The sequence below is a fragment of the Triturus cristatus genome, chromosome 11 (assembly GCF_964204655.1).
Source record: "Triturus cristatus chromosome 11, aTriCri1.1, whole genome shotgun sequence".
Taxonomy (NCBI): domain Eukaryota; kingdom Metazoa; phylum Chordata; class Amphibia; order Caudata; family Salamandridae; genus Triturus; species Triturus cristatus.
Window position 1 is genome coordinate 413,176,944 of NC_140594.1, and position 12,742 is coordinate 413,189,685.

The 12,742-nt window shown below is 50.9% G+C and overlaps 1 protein-coding gene across 4 annotated transcripts in view; it reads right to left on the bottom strand.

The window, feature by feature from the left end:
- YKT6 (YKT6 vesicular SNARE protein) overlaps window positions 1-12,742 on the bottom strand; it is a 173,918-nt gene that overhangs the window by 58,445 nt on the left and 102,731 nt on the right. The gene's annotated exons all lie outside the window — the stretch shown is intronic.

Here is a 12,742-nt window from a genome sequence, read left to right on the forward strand (position 1 = left end):
TGAGGTAGCAGGTTGATGTGTACCTCTCCCCGCTGGTCTCCTTGATGGTGTTCTAAGACACTTAGCAGCAGTGGGAGGAATTGATTTCTAGATTGAGGTCTTGATTCTTTGAGTTCACCGTTTCAGCATATGTTTGTTTGTCTTGCTCGACGTCTTCCCTGAGAAGAATGAATCTTCGATCGGTTCGGGTTTTTTGTCGAAATTGGTTCTTCGACGACCTTTTCGTCTTCCGTATTTTTTTGTTTTCGGCAGTATCTTGAATTGCTTCAAGCTTTTGACAAAGTCTTTTTTCCGTTGAAGGATATTAGCCATTTCGGCTTTGAGACTTTTTCTCTGTCTCGGCCGCGTGTATTTCGGCGCAGAGATCTTCCGCTTTCCGACTGCATCTTGAATTGCTTCAAGCTTTTGACAAAGTCTTTTTTCCATTGAAGGATATTAGCCATTTCGGCTTTGAGTCTTTTTCTCTGTCTCGGCCGCGTGTGTTTCGGCGCAGAGATCTTCTGCTTTCCGACTGTGGACGCCGATCCGGTCGTCAAGGTTTGTTTGGGCCTCTCTTTTTTCGATGCCGAGGCGTCCTTTTCCAGACTGTCTTTCGCCGTCTTCGTTTTCTCGAGGACCTTTGCAGTTCCGGAGTCCTTATCCAAGGATCCTATGGTCTGTTTTTGTTTGGATGCAGCTGCAGTCGCCGAATGTTTCAATGCCGAGGATCCCTTCGGAGGTCTAGAGTCATATTTTCAATACGCTTCTAGTTTTTTTGAGGTTGACGACCCTCTTACCTCCTTTGAAGTCGTCTTCTCGACTTCCACGACCAAAACTTCTGTCCTCGTCGCATTCTAGCCCTTTGGCAACGTTATCTTCCTCCTCACTGGAGTGGCCCAGGTCTCACAGCAACGGTGTTAGTCCTTGGCCTTGTATGTTGCAATTTGCTAGTCGCTGGGGTGAAGCGGGAGCAAGCGTTGCAGTTGTCTCTCTGATGGTCCAGCGGTAGGCACCAGTTGCAAACCGGGTGCTGATCCTTTTGAGGGTATTTGTGGTGACAGTTCTTACAAAACTTGAACGGCGGCTTGTCCATTACCGCGCACAGGGAGCCCCCTGCATGAGCATTCTCCGATCGGCGTCGAAGGACTGGTTTTTCTTCCTTCGTCGAACTGCGGTCGTGTTTGATTTAAAGTTGAAAGTGGAAGACACCGTCCTACCGACTTTTTTTCTCGATTCTTCTCTCCAATCTTGGGAGCTCCTCCGTATCGATCCAAACCCAACTGCGGAAAAAAAGAATCTGAAGATGGCTAACAAAGATGGGAGCTTCCAGAGGAAGCCCATCGACGTCACAGGAGGGCACCAAATGGTACTACGTCGCCGCCCACCAATAACAAAAAAAAAAACAATTCCGGACACAACCACTAGATGACGGAATAATGCAGAGCATAGTGAATCCAGAAAAGATTCACGCTGCAAAACTGAAAGAACGGGTACGGGACTCGGAGTCAACGCTGGCCGCATTCAGGCCGGATGTCGCAGAGGCAGACTTACGATTCAAAGACCTGCAAGAGGAATTCAGCTATCTCAAGATATGTGTTGAGGATCAAGAGGGTCGATCCTGCCATAATGCGAGGATTGTGGGGTTGCTGGAGCTCATCGAAGGACCTAGCATGGAGCTCTACCTCAAAGAGTGGCTCGCACAGACAGTGCTGGGGGTAAGTTTTCAACCTTGTCTGTGGAAATGGACCCACAGGAAGCCGGGCAGGTCACCCCCTTCCGGCACTCTCCAGAGACCAGTGGTTGACCACCTTTTCAACTACAGGGACAGAGACTATATACTACAGGTAGCACGCTCAAAGGGACCTTGAATGATTGGTAACTCTCTGGTAAACATATTCTTTAACTACACCGTGTAGGTACAGAGGTGGCGGACCTCCTTCCTGGATGTGAAGCGACAGCTGCATGATCACGCCGCAGTCCTGACACTCAAGATAATGCACAAGGACCATACCACTTTCTGTGTGACCCCTGGGAGGCCTAGGCTTGGCTGGAGCGTAGGGGCAGCGACTTGCTCCAAACAAGGAAGGGAAAACTGGCCGACTGGAAGGTGCAACAACGGTGAAGGCCCTGTATCAGAAGCAAAAAAGGAAGGCCCCTCGAAAGCCAGAGAGAAAGCCCATGTGGTTTTGTTGAGGAACAACACAATGCGACTCCTGTCCCTCAGGACTGAGGTGGAGAGAACGGAGACTGATGCAACTAAGACAGACCTGGCTTTGGCAGACTTCCTGCCGCGGGGGGGGGGGTCCAGTCATCGCTCCCGTGTAAGGAGATGACCGACTGTAGGTTGCCCAACCTGGCCAGGAGGTGTGACTTGCCGGAAGCTCTGTTATTACACATACTGGAGGATCAGAGGGGGGCTTGTAACTCTAGCAGTGGACTGCATACAAGGGGCTCCTTATTGAGTAGACCCATTGATGCTGCACTACCCTCAGCACACATTTGGATAGTGGCTACAATATAGGACTGTTTCTTTGCATTATAGTGCTTCTGGGTGGGCTCCTGTTGGTGCACTGGCCTGGGACCGGATGTTGGGTAGCTGAATTTACCTTTCTCTGTTTATTGTGCTGTTCTGTTTTAGCTCAGGTATGCACTGCTGCGAAGTTGGAGGTGATTGTGGGATTTCAGGTCATATTGCATGAACAATGCAGGCTCGTGAACTGTTAGCAAGGACGAAAAATCAGATTTTGATCTGGAATGCTAGGGGTAGGACTAGTTATGTTAAGAGGTATTGCATACACCAATATTTAAGGAGGTATGGGGCTCACATAACCTTTCTCCGGGAGATCCACCTCATCCTCCCTGCTCTGGAGGAGGTGCGCAAAAGATGGCTAGGTACGATTGTTGGAACCACATACTCCGGGTTTGCCAGGGGTCTGGATATGAATTGCTCCTGAAGTGCCACTTTCGGAGTTGCACACTAGGATTGACTCAGAGGGGAGGTAAATGGTGTTGGAGGGGCTGTTAGACGGGTTCTCTGTGTCCCTCAACTCTTTATACGCTCCTAACTCTAACAGGCACTTTTTCTGAAATCCTTAACTCCAGCGTTATTGCATGATACAATCAATCAATCATAGCATTTGTAAAGCGCACTACTTACCCGTGAGGGTCTTAAGGCGCTGGGGGGTGGGGGGTGGGGGAATGCTGCTACTACTCGAAAAGCCAGAAGGTCATCAGGTCTTGGGTCTGCCGTAGGAGGACAGGGAGGGTGTTTCAGGTCTTGGCAGCGAGGTGGGAGAACGATCTGCTGCCGTAGGTTGCTTTTCTGATGCGGGGGACTGTGGCGAGGGCGAGGTCGGCGGAGTGGAGCTGGGGGGTGTAGAAGCGGAGTCATCTGTTGAGGTACGCTGGTCCGGTGTTGTGGAGTGCCTTGTGTGCATGGGTGAGGAGCTTTAAGGTTATCCTCTTGTTGACAGGGAGCCAGTGCAGGTCTCTCAGGTGGGGTACGATGTGGCTGCGGCGAGGGATGTCGAGGATCAGGCGTGCATAGGCGTTCTGGATGCGTTGAAGCAGTTTCAGTAGTTTGGCCGAGGCTCCTGCGTAGAGGGCGTTTCCGTAGTCCAACCTGCTGCTGACGAGGGCCTGGGAGACCGTTCTTCTCGTTTCGGTGGGGATCTACTTGTAGATCTTGTGAAGAGTGTTGAAGCAGGAGGAAGAGACGGCGTTGACCTGCTTAGTCATGGAGAGGGTGGATTCGAGGATGACCCCTAGTTGCGTGCGTGGTCGGTGGGTGTAGGAGCTGTTCCCAGTGCAGTCGGCCACCAGGAGTCGTCCCAGGCCAAAGGGGTGGATCCGAGGATGAGGACCTCCGTCTTGTCTGAGTTCAGCTTTAGTCGGCTGTTCCTCATCCATTCGGCGACGGCCTTCATTCCTTCATGGAGGTTGGTTTTGGCGGTGTGGGGGTCCTTGATTAGGGAGAGGATCAGCTGGGTGTCATGGGCTTAAGAGATGATGTCGAGGTGGTGCAGTCGGGCGATGTAGGCGAGCGGTGCCATGTAGATGTTAAACAGTGTTGGGATGAGCCATGGGGTATGCCGCAGATTATCTCGGTGGCTTTGGAGCGGAATGGGGGGGGGGGGGGGCAGACGCTCTGCCAGAGAGGAAGGAGGTGATCCAGTCCAGGGACTTCTCTTGGATCCCGGCATCGTGGGGGCGTGTGCGTAGTGTGCGGTGGCAGACCGTGTCGAAGGCAGCTGACAGGTCCAGGAGGATGAGGGCCACGGTTTCTCCTTTGTCTAGCAGGGTCCTGATGTCATCGGTGGCAGCGATGAGGGCAGTTTCGGTTCAGTGGTTGCTGCGGAACCCGGACTGGGAGGGGTCCAGGATGCTGTTCTCCTCGAGGTAGAGGGTCAGTTGTTTGTTGACGGTCTTCTCGATGACCTTTGCCGGGAACGGGAGCAGGGAGATGGGCCGGACGTTCTTGAGGACCTTGGGGTCCGCCTTAGGTTTCTTAAGTAAGGAGTAGATCTCGGCGTGCTTCCAGCTCTCCGGGAGGTGGCTATCTCGAAGGAAATGTTGATGGCTTTCCGGAGATGGGGTGCAATGGCGGTGCTGGCTTTGTTGAAGATGTGGAGTGGGCATGGGTCTGACGGAGATCCGGAGTGGATGGTATTCATGATTTTGATGGCGTCGTTGTCGTTAATGTTGGTCTGGGAGAGCAGGCGGGTGGTGCGGATGGTGGTCGTGGGGTGGAGGTCCCAGTGGTTGTCGGGGTGGTCGTGGCATTGAAGCTGTCGTGGATGTCTGAGATCTTGCGATGGAACAAGGTGGCCAGCGAGTCGCACAGGTCTTGCGAAGGTGGGATGCCGTTGGTGTTGGAGAGTTCCTTCACGATGTTGAAGAGCTCTTTGCTGTTGTGTGCCTTATTGTCCAGGCAGTCTTTGAAGGAGGCCCTATTGGCGGATCTGATGAGGTGTTGGTGTCTGCCGGAGGCGTTCTTGTGGGCTGCGTAGCTGTCTGGTGTTAGTTCACACAGCCAGTTCTTCTCTAGCTTTTGGCAGGTTTGCTTGGAGGCCTGGAGGTCTTCGGTGAACCAGCTGGCTTTCTTGCTTGTGTGGCTGTTGGAGGGTTTCTTGAACGGGGAGAGGGTGTTAGCGCATTTGCCGATCCACTGACTGAGGTTGCGGGCGGCGGTGTCAGGGTCGCTGGGTGGGCTCTGGGCGAGGGTGGTGGTTAGCTGGTCTTCGGTGACTTTGCTCCAGCAGCGGCGATGCATCTGTTGGGTGCGAAGGTGTGTGGTGGGTTTCCGGAAGGTGAAGTGGATGCAGCGATGGTCGGTCCAGTGGAGTTCGGTGGTGTGGTTGAAGGAGACGTGGGTGCTTGCGGAGAAGATGGGGTCAAGCGTGTGGCCGGCAGAGTGGGTGAGTGTTGTGACGAGTTGTCGGAGTCCGAGGTTGATCAGGGTGGTGGAGTTGGCGTTGTTGTTGTTCTCGAGGTGGAAGTTCAGGTCCCCGAGGTGGATGTAGTCCGTGGAGTTGAGGGCGTGTATGCTGACGAAGTCGGCGATGGAGTTGCTGAACTGTGGCCGGAGTCCGGGGGGGTCTGTAGACAAGGGTTCCTCTGAGGGTGGTGTTGGGGTCAGTGTGGATCTGGAAGTTCAGGTGTTCGGCGGTGCGGAGGGTGTCGTCGGTGTTGATCGAGACTCTGAGAGTGTTCCTGTGGATGATGGCGATTCCTCCTCCTACTCCATTGGTGCGGTCCCTGCGGGTGATCTTGTAGTCTTCCGGGATGGCTATGGCAATGTCGGGTGCTGAGGAGGGGTTCAGCCAGGTCTCCGTCAGGAAGGCGACGTCATGGTTTGTTGAGTCGAGTAGGTCCCAGAGTTCAATGGCGTGTTTGCGGGCAGAGCGTGTGTTGAGAAGAATGCAACTGAGGTGGTTGGCTTCATTCCTGGTCGGTGGGTTGGCGGGCCGGACACTGGTGTAGCTGCAGTTCCGGCAGGAGAAAGGTCCTTTGGTGCGCTTCGGTGTGGCCAGGCAGCAGGTGCGTGATCGTCCGGCGTTGAGTGCGTGGAGGGGGCTGGAGTCGTAGCGGGGACGGGCGTCGGGTCATTCGCGGGGGCCAAGGGTTCTGGCGTTGGGCGCGGTCCAGGCGCAGACGGGCTTGCCTTTGGCGCGCCCGCTGCGCGGCCGCGCAGCAGCCGGCATATATGGGGAGGTAGGAGAGCGGAGCAGCTGGGAGGCGGGAGCAGGGTGGCGAATGGGCAAGCGGGGCCGCAGGGTGAGGAGCGGCGGGGGGGAGAACAGAGGGCAACGGGGCACAGAACTCAGGCAAAACTGAAAACTGGGACAAATAACACTATACGGGGCGCAGAATCACAAGGGATGAAAGGACAAATACAGGTGGCAAAAACACAAGACAGTACAAACCAAGTGCAGCGAGCGAGCCTCGGACTCGCAACCGGCAGGAGTAGCAGGCTGGGGGGCGCTCACATCAGGCGGAGCTGATGCGGAGGTGAGGGGAGCGACCTGCCTGGGGTGAGAGAAGTGGACCATAATTATGTTTCAGATATGTCAGACTGTTCCCACATGTCGGTGCCTGGTGCACAGTCTATTGTTTTATTAAAACATTTACAACATAGGGGGTCCCACACAAAGGAGTAGGACGCCTGGCACTGTTTACATCACACAGCTGGGGAATACTCCTACCATTCCAGTTTACATGACCTCCAAACTAGAATCCACCTCTTTTACTGAATTGCTACTGTGTTCTCCAAGGTGCCTTGGGCTGTTTACCTGGGGTGAACCTCCTCTGATCACAGCACCCTCAAGATCCTATTGGTGTGGGGCCAAGGCCGCCCATGCATACTGACTTGGTACCTTCCGGTAGAAGCCCTACAGGATATGGCATTCCACGCCACTCTCTCCGACCATAGCACCTCGTACTTTGGGGAGAATGAGGGTACTGCCTCAGATACCTGGATAGAATAGGATGCGTTTAAGTTGGTCCTCAGGGTTTAGCTCATAAAAACGGTGTATGGCACCAAGTTGGTGCTGCGAAAGAACTTCAGAGCCTGGAAACAGAAAATACATTAATTAGCGTTACATGTGGACTGGGTTGCCACTGACTCGTTGGCGCAAGCCAAGCTGTGCATACGGCTGCTTTGTAGAAGTTGGGTGCACTAGACTTCACTGGATACTCGTCCAGGAAGCACACGGATAGAGATAAATTGGGCAGGCTTTTGGACTGGCTCATCTGCTCCAACTCGCCCAGGGCCCCTATCACTGCTATCCAGGACGGGCAACACTGTCCAACACCCAGGACGAAATTAACTTACATTCCTGGAAGTCCCATTAACAGGGGACGAGAGGTTCCACGCGCTAAAACAAATGGCTGGCGGACAGAATTCCGATGCGGATGGTTGGCCCGTGGAGTTGTTCTCCACCATCGCATCTCAGATTATTCCTCACCTCCTTCAAATCTTTAACTCGGCCTACTCTCCCCCATTACAGGAAGTGGTGTTAGTGGTCCTTCCCAAAACGGATAGTGATCCACTGCTGTTGGGTTCTTATAGTCCGGTCTCACTTTTAAATACTGATTATAAGATCCTTGGGAATGTATTGGCCAATAGGTTGATACCCATAGCACAGCATGTCATAGAACCGGGCTAAAATAGTTTTACACTAGACTGGAACACCTTTTCAAAGTTGCGCCACATTTTCATGCTGATGGATTGGGCAAAGACATCAGGCAACAACCCCTGGATTGGATACTCTGGGTGAGATTACCTCATGGAGGTCCTCAATAGGCTTAGGGAGCGCTCGAGGTTTCTGAAATGGATTACCCTACTATATAATTTTCCGCTTGCACAGGTGAAGACGGGTGATACCATCTCTGACCCGCTCCATATAGAGAGTGGCACATGACAGGGTTGTCCTCTATCCCCGATCATCTTTGCTTTGGCCGTGGAACCACATGTGTGTGTGTGTGCTCGGCGCAAGGGAACCAAACTGGGGCGTGTGGGTCGAAGACAGATGGCATCAAATCTTGTTCCCCCAACAGCGATCATGAACAAAGGCAGAGGCTCACAAGCGCCCACTCCCCTGAGGATCAGAGTGTATCATGCAGACAAAGACCTAGTGGACAGTAATACAGGAAGGGTGCTGACCAGGGTGTCCGGTTCCCTATCATTCTGGATGGCCCTCACACTCTCTCCTATGGGACACATAGCCATCTCTAAAATGTTGGTACTTCCAGAACTTCTGTATTTCTTCTCCTCCATGCCTGTCCTGCTGCCTAAGAGGTTCTCTGCGGAGCTTCGCTCCCTGCTGATAGCCCTGATCTGGACTAAGGGAAGGAGATGGATAACGATATCTAAATTATATGCCCCACTGACTGAGGGGGGCTTGGGAGTACCGAACTACAAGTATTACTACGCCGCAGTCCAACTGCAGTGGTCTATGCACTGGCTGGCCGGACATGTCTGAATTAGGACACTGGTTCGGCGGAACAACAATGCCCGTGATATTGCAGTGGTTGCTGGGCTCTGACGAAGTGATCTCAAATGGGGAGGGTGGGTAGAAGTCCTCATGTGAGTGGCTAGAGCCTGCCGGAGAACCTATACAATTAAACACCGTACACTTACCCCATTTGCACTGGCTTACCCTTCTAGGCAAATACCGGGGTGCTCCACACTTCAACTAAAGCAAGAAGTGATCCAGTGGACGGAAGCAGGCCTTACAAAATGGAGAGACCTCTTCAATTATCAGGTTTTATGCACCTTTGAAGGCCTAGTTGAGGACTATGGTATTCCACCGGGCTCTTTCCTTATCTACACTACTCTCACACATCACCTGCATCAGGTTTGGCACAGGACACACGAAGAGCTAGAGATCACAGTTTCTACAATCACAAATCACACACAGCAGAGATCGTTGAGCCGTTACGTGCCTGTATTGCTCATTGCGCGCAGATAGGGGTACATCGCTCCAATCCTTACGAGCATGCTGGGACACTACACTGTCTATCACACACACAGATAGCCAAAATACGATGTAGTGCATGGGTGTGACTGTTATTGTCTATCAACGCCAGACTTAAATATACCCAGTTCTATTTTTTCCATCTCACCCACAAGCGGATAGCAGATATGTACCCATTGTTTCACTGCTGAGACAGACTCCATACATATGGTTTGGCTATTGTACCTCCATCAGCTCTTAATGTGATGAGGTATTCAACTACACCTCAGAAGCCCTGGGATCCACCCTGCCAAATGTTAATATTATTCAGACTTATAAACCGCGCTATCACCCAATGGGTACCCTAGTCTAGCCGTACACGGAGAATGCATTAAAATGCCTAGCTGATAGAAAACAACATTATACAGTAACAGTGGGAAAGATCCAGGTCGTTAATTTCTTCCTAAACTGCAAGAGATCTCCTGTCTGTCTAAGGCTATAAGGTAGTGTATTCCATATTCGGGGGACTGCCATGCTGAAGGGTCTACCTCCAAGTTTAGTCCTTTTAAACTTAGGTACTGTTATTAGTTTAGCTGAGGACGAGCACACATTTCTGTTAGGGGCATACCAGTTAAACTTTTGCTGCAATGGTTTAGGCCCCATCACATTAGTGGCCTTAACCCCTTGTGCGCTCATGACGGAACCACGCCGTCATGAGCCACGGGCGGCGTGTGCTCATGATGGCGTGGTTCCGTCATGCTGCGGCTGTTGGCGGCCGCTCCTCCCACGCGGCACTAATTCCCCGCCTGTGCGGGCGAAATAGACAGTGGGTGGAGTCGTGACGGAACCACGCCGTCATGAGCACAGCTCGCCCGTGACTCATGACGGCGTGGTTCTGTCATGAGCATGGCGGCGCCGCGCTCACCCCTCACCCCCCCCAGCGCTGCGGCGGAATTCGCGCCGCAGCGCAGGGGTTAAAGACTACACACAGTGACTTAAACTGAATTCTCTGCGTCATGGGGAGCCAGTGAAGTTCCCTAAGAGCCAGAGATGCTGATGATCTATGTGGTTTCTTAAGGGCTAACTTGGCTGCAATTGTCTGACATCTCTGCAGTCTCTCAATGAGATACTTAGGGGCCTCCAGCAACAAGGCATTGCAGTAGTCCAGCCGACTCAAGATCATGGTTCTAATTACTTGTGCACTTGTGCCCTAGTTGCGTCTGGAAGCATTGGGAGGATCTTCCGTAACACCCTTATGAGGGAGAGACTAGTTCCAACGTTTTGTTAACTTGAGATTCTAAGCTCAGTCGGTCATCAATTACTACTCCCAGATTACATATCGCTTTGGAGGGTGTTAGTGGCTTGTCCGCTGACATTGGCCAAAAGTTTATCGGAAGTGGACATGGGACTTTCTTAGGTGTACAACAGACAATCTCATTTTTCTCTCCATTAAATTGAAGATAGTTCTTTTAAGCCAGCATGCAGTATCCTGCATACATGCGTGGAAGTTATCCAGGGATGTTGCTTGCTCCCCCTCCAGCGACAAGAGGAGCGGAGTGTCATCCGCATAGTTCACCAAGCTGACATTGTGTGATTTAATAATAGCGATCAGGGGACTCATGTAGATGTTAAACAAAATCGGGCTAACTGCTGAGCCCTGCGGAACACCATGCTAGATACTGACGAAAACTAATCGATACAGAGGCAAAGCCACTGCCTGTTGTCTGTTTGCCAGATAAGATTGTAACCACTGTAGTGCCATACTCTCTACCCCCACATCACTCAGTCTCTTCAGGAGGATTTTGTGGTTAACCGTATCGAATGCGGCAGACAGATCTAATAGGATCAGTATGACTTGTTGTACCTTGTCTGCTCGCATTCGAAGTTCATCCAGGACAGTCACCAGAGCGGTTTCTGTTCCATGTCCTGGCCTGAAACCAAATTGTACATCCCCTAGTGTTATTACATTCCAAGAACTTTGAGAGTGATTTACTGACCAGACGCTCTATAATCTTCACAGGGTATGGTAAAAGTGAGATTGGTCTGTAGTTTTTTGGATTCAGAGGATCGAGAGTGGCTTTCTTCAGCAGCAGTGTCACGATTGCTTGTTTCCAGCAAACCAGTACAGATCCGCTGCTTAAAGACTGTTCGCATATTTTCCCGAAGCGGCGGGAAGAAATCTGTCTTTAGTGGTTTCCAGATTTTATGGGGTAGCGGATCCATTGGGGATCCTGAGATGCTTAAAGCCAGCTTATTAAATTCCTCTTCTGAAGGGATATCAAAATGATCCAGAATAGCTGATCGCTCTCCATCTAAACCCATCTCCTTCTGAGGCGGTGGTGGTGAGCCCTCGTGAGTGCTATCAGGGTCTTCCACTTTATCAGTCTCATCTGATCTGAGGCCATCAATGATATTAATAATTTTTTCCACAAAGAACACTGCTAACTTATCACATAGCTCCTGTGTGGCAATGATCTTACTTCTTGTGCAGTCTGGATTGGAAAGGTCTTTTACTATTTTGAAAACACTCTTTGTGCTATTGGTGGCCTTCAATATAATATCTGCATAATAATTGGCTTTAGTCATAGTAATTTCTTTTGTATAGTTATATCTGACTTTTCTTAGGGAAACGTTATCCTCCTCTGTATATTTTCTACTCCATCTCCGCTCTGCTTGCCTGCAGCCCTTTAAGTTTTTTGAACTTTCATTATACCACAGGGCAGACTGCCGTCAAGATTTTTTTTAGATTTTTCAAAGGGGCAACCTGGTCTAACATATTACTTATTTGGTCACAATACATTGTGTAATTTTCATCCACCTGTTTATTTAAGTCTAGAGGACCTAGCTCAGGGCAGATGGAAGAGTGTTTTGCTTTTTCCAAGAGTCCCTTCCAGTCCCTTTTCCTGCCAATGTTTACTTTACTAGTGGTGGAGATATTGCGTCTAGGTATAAATGCCAGAAATGTTGCCAAATAGTGATCAGACCAGTCTACAGGCAAAATGTCCTCTAAGCCTATAACATTTCCGCAGAGAAAATCAAATCCAATGCGTGTCCTCCCCTATGTGTTGGGTCCGTTACCCACTGTTGCATGTTTAAATTCTCACAGGATTGGAGAAGGTTATTAAAGGCAGCATCTAAGCTTCCATTATGCCACAGATTGAAGTCCCCTAAGATGATCAGTCTCGCATGAGTAAGCGCCATATTGCTGAAGACATCAATAAGTGCTTGCTGTTGATGACTAACTAAACCTGGGGGTCTATAGTAGACAATTCCGGTCAATAAATGTCCTTTGTGGTCCTTCAAAGAGAATCCCAGCAATTCTGAACCCTCCCCCTCATCAATATCCATGGAGGTGATATTCCTTTTGTCTTTGAAAATTACCCCAACCCCACCTCCTCTACAACATTTCATAGGCTTATGGAAAGCTTTGTATCCAAGTGGACAAGCCAGCCCTAGCTCAAGGTCTGAGTCCGGGCGCAGCCAAGTTTCTGTTATAAACAGTATTTCCAGATCATATGTTTCCAAGGTTAGTTGGATCTCCAGATGGTGTTTCACTAGGGATCTGGCACTAATTAAGCCACACTTCAACTTATCCTCTTCCGTGGCTCTTACCTCCTCCCCCTTGTGTTTAAGTTTGCTCATATTACTTTCCGGCTCACCTAAACTCCGGAGTTGTTTGCTTGAATAACACAGGTGTCTTTCCCCCTTTGTATTTCTGTCATGACATGCAGCATGGCCGACGCTGTTCGCAGCCGGGGCACAGACGGGCTTGATTTTGGTGCGCCTGCTTTGAGCGTCCGCTGCGC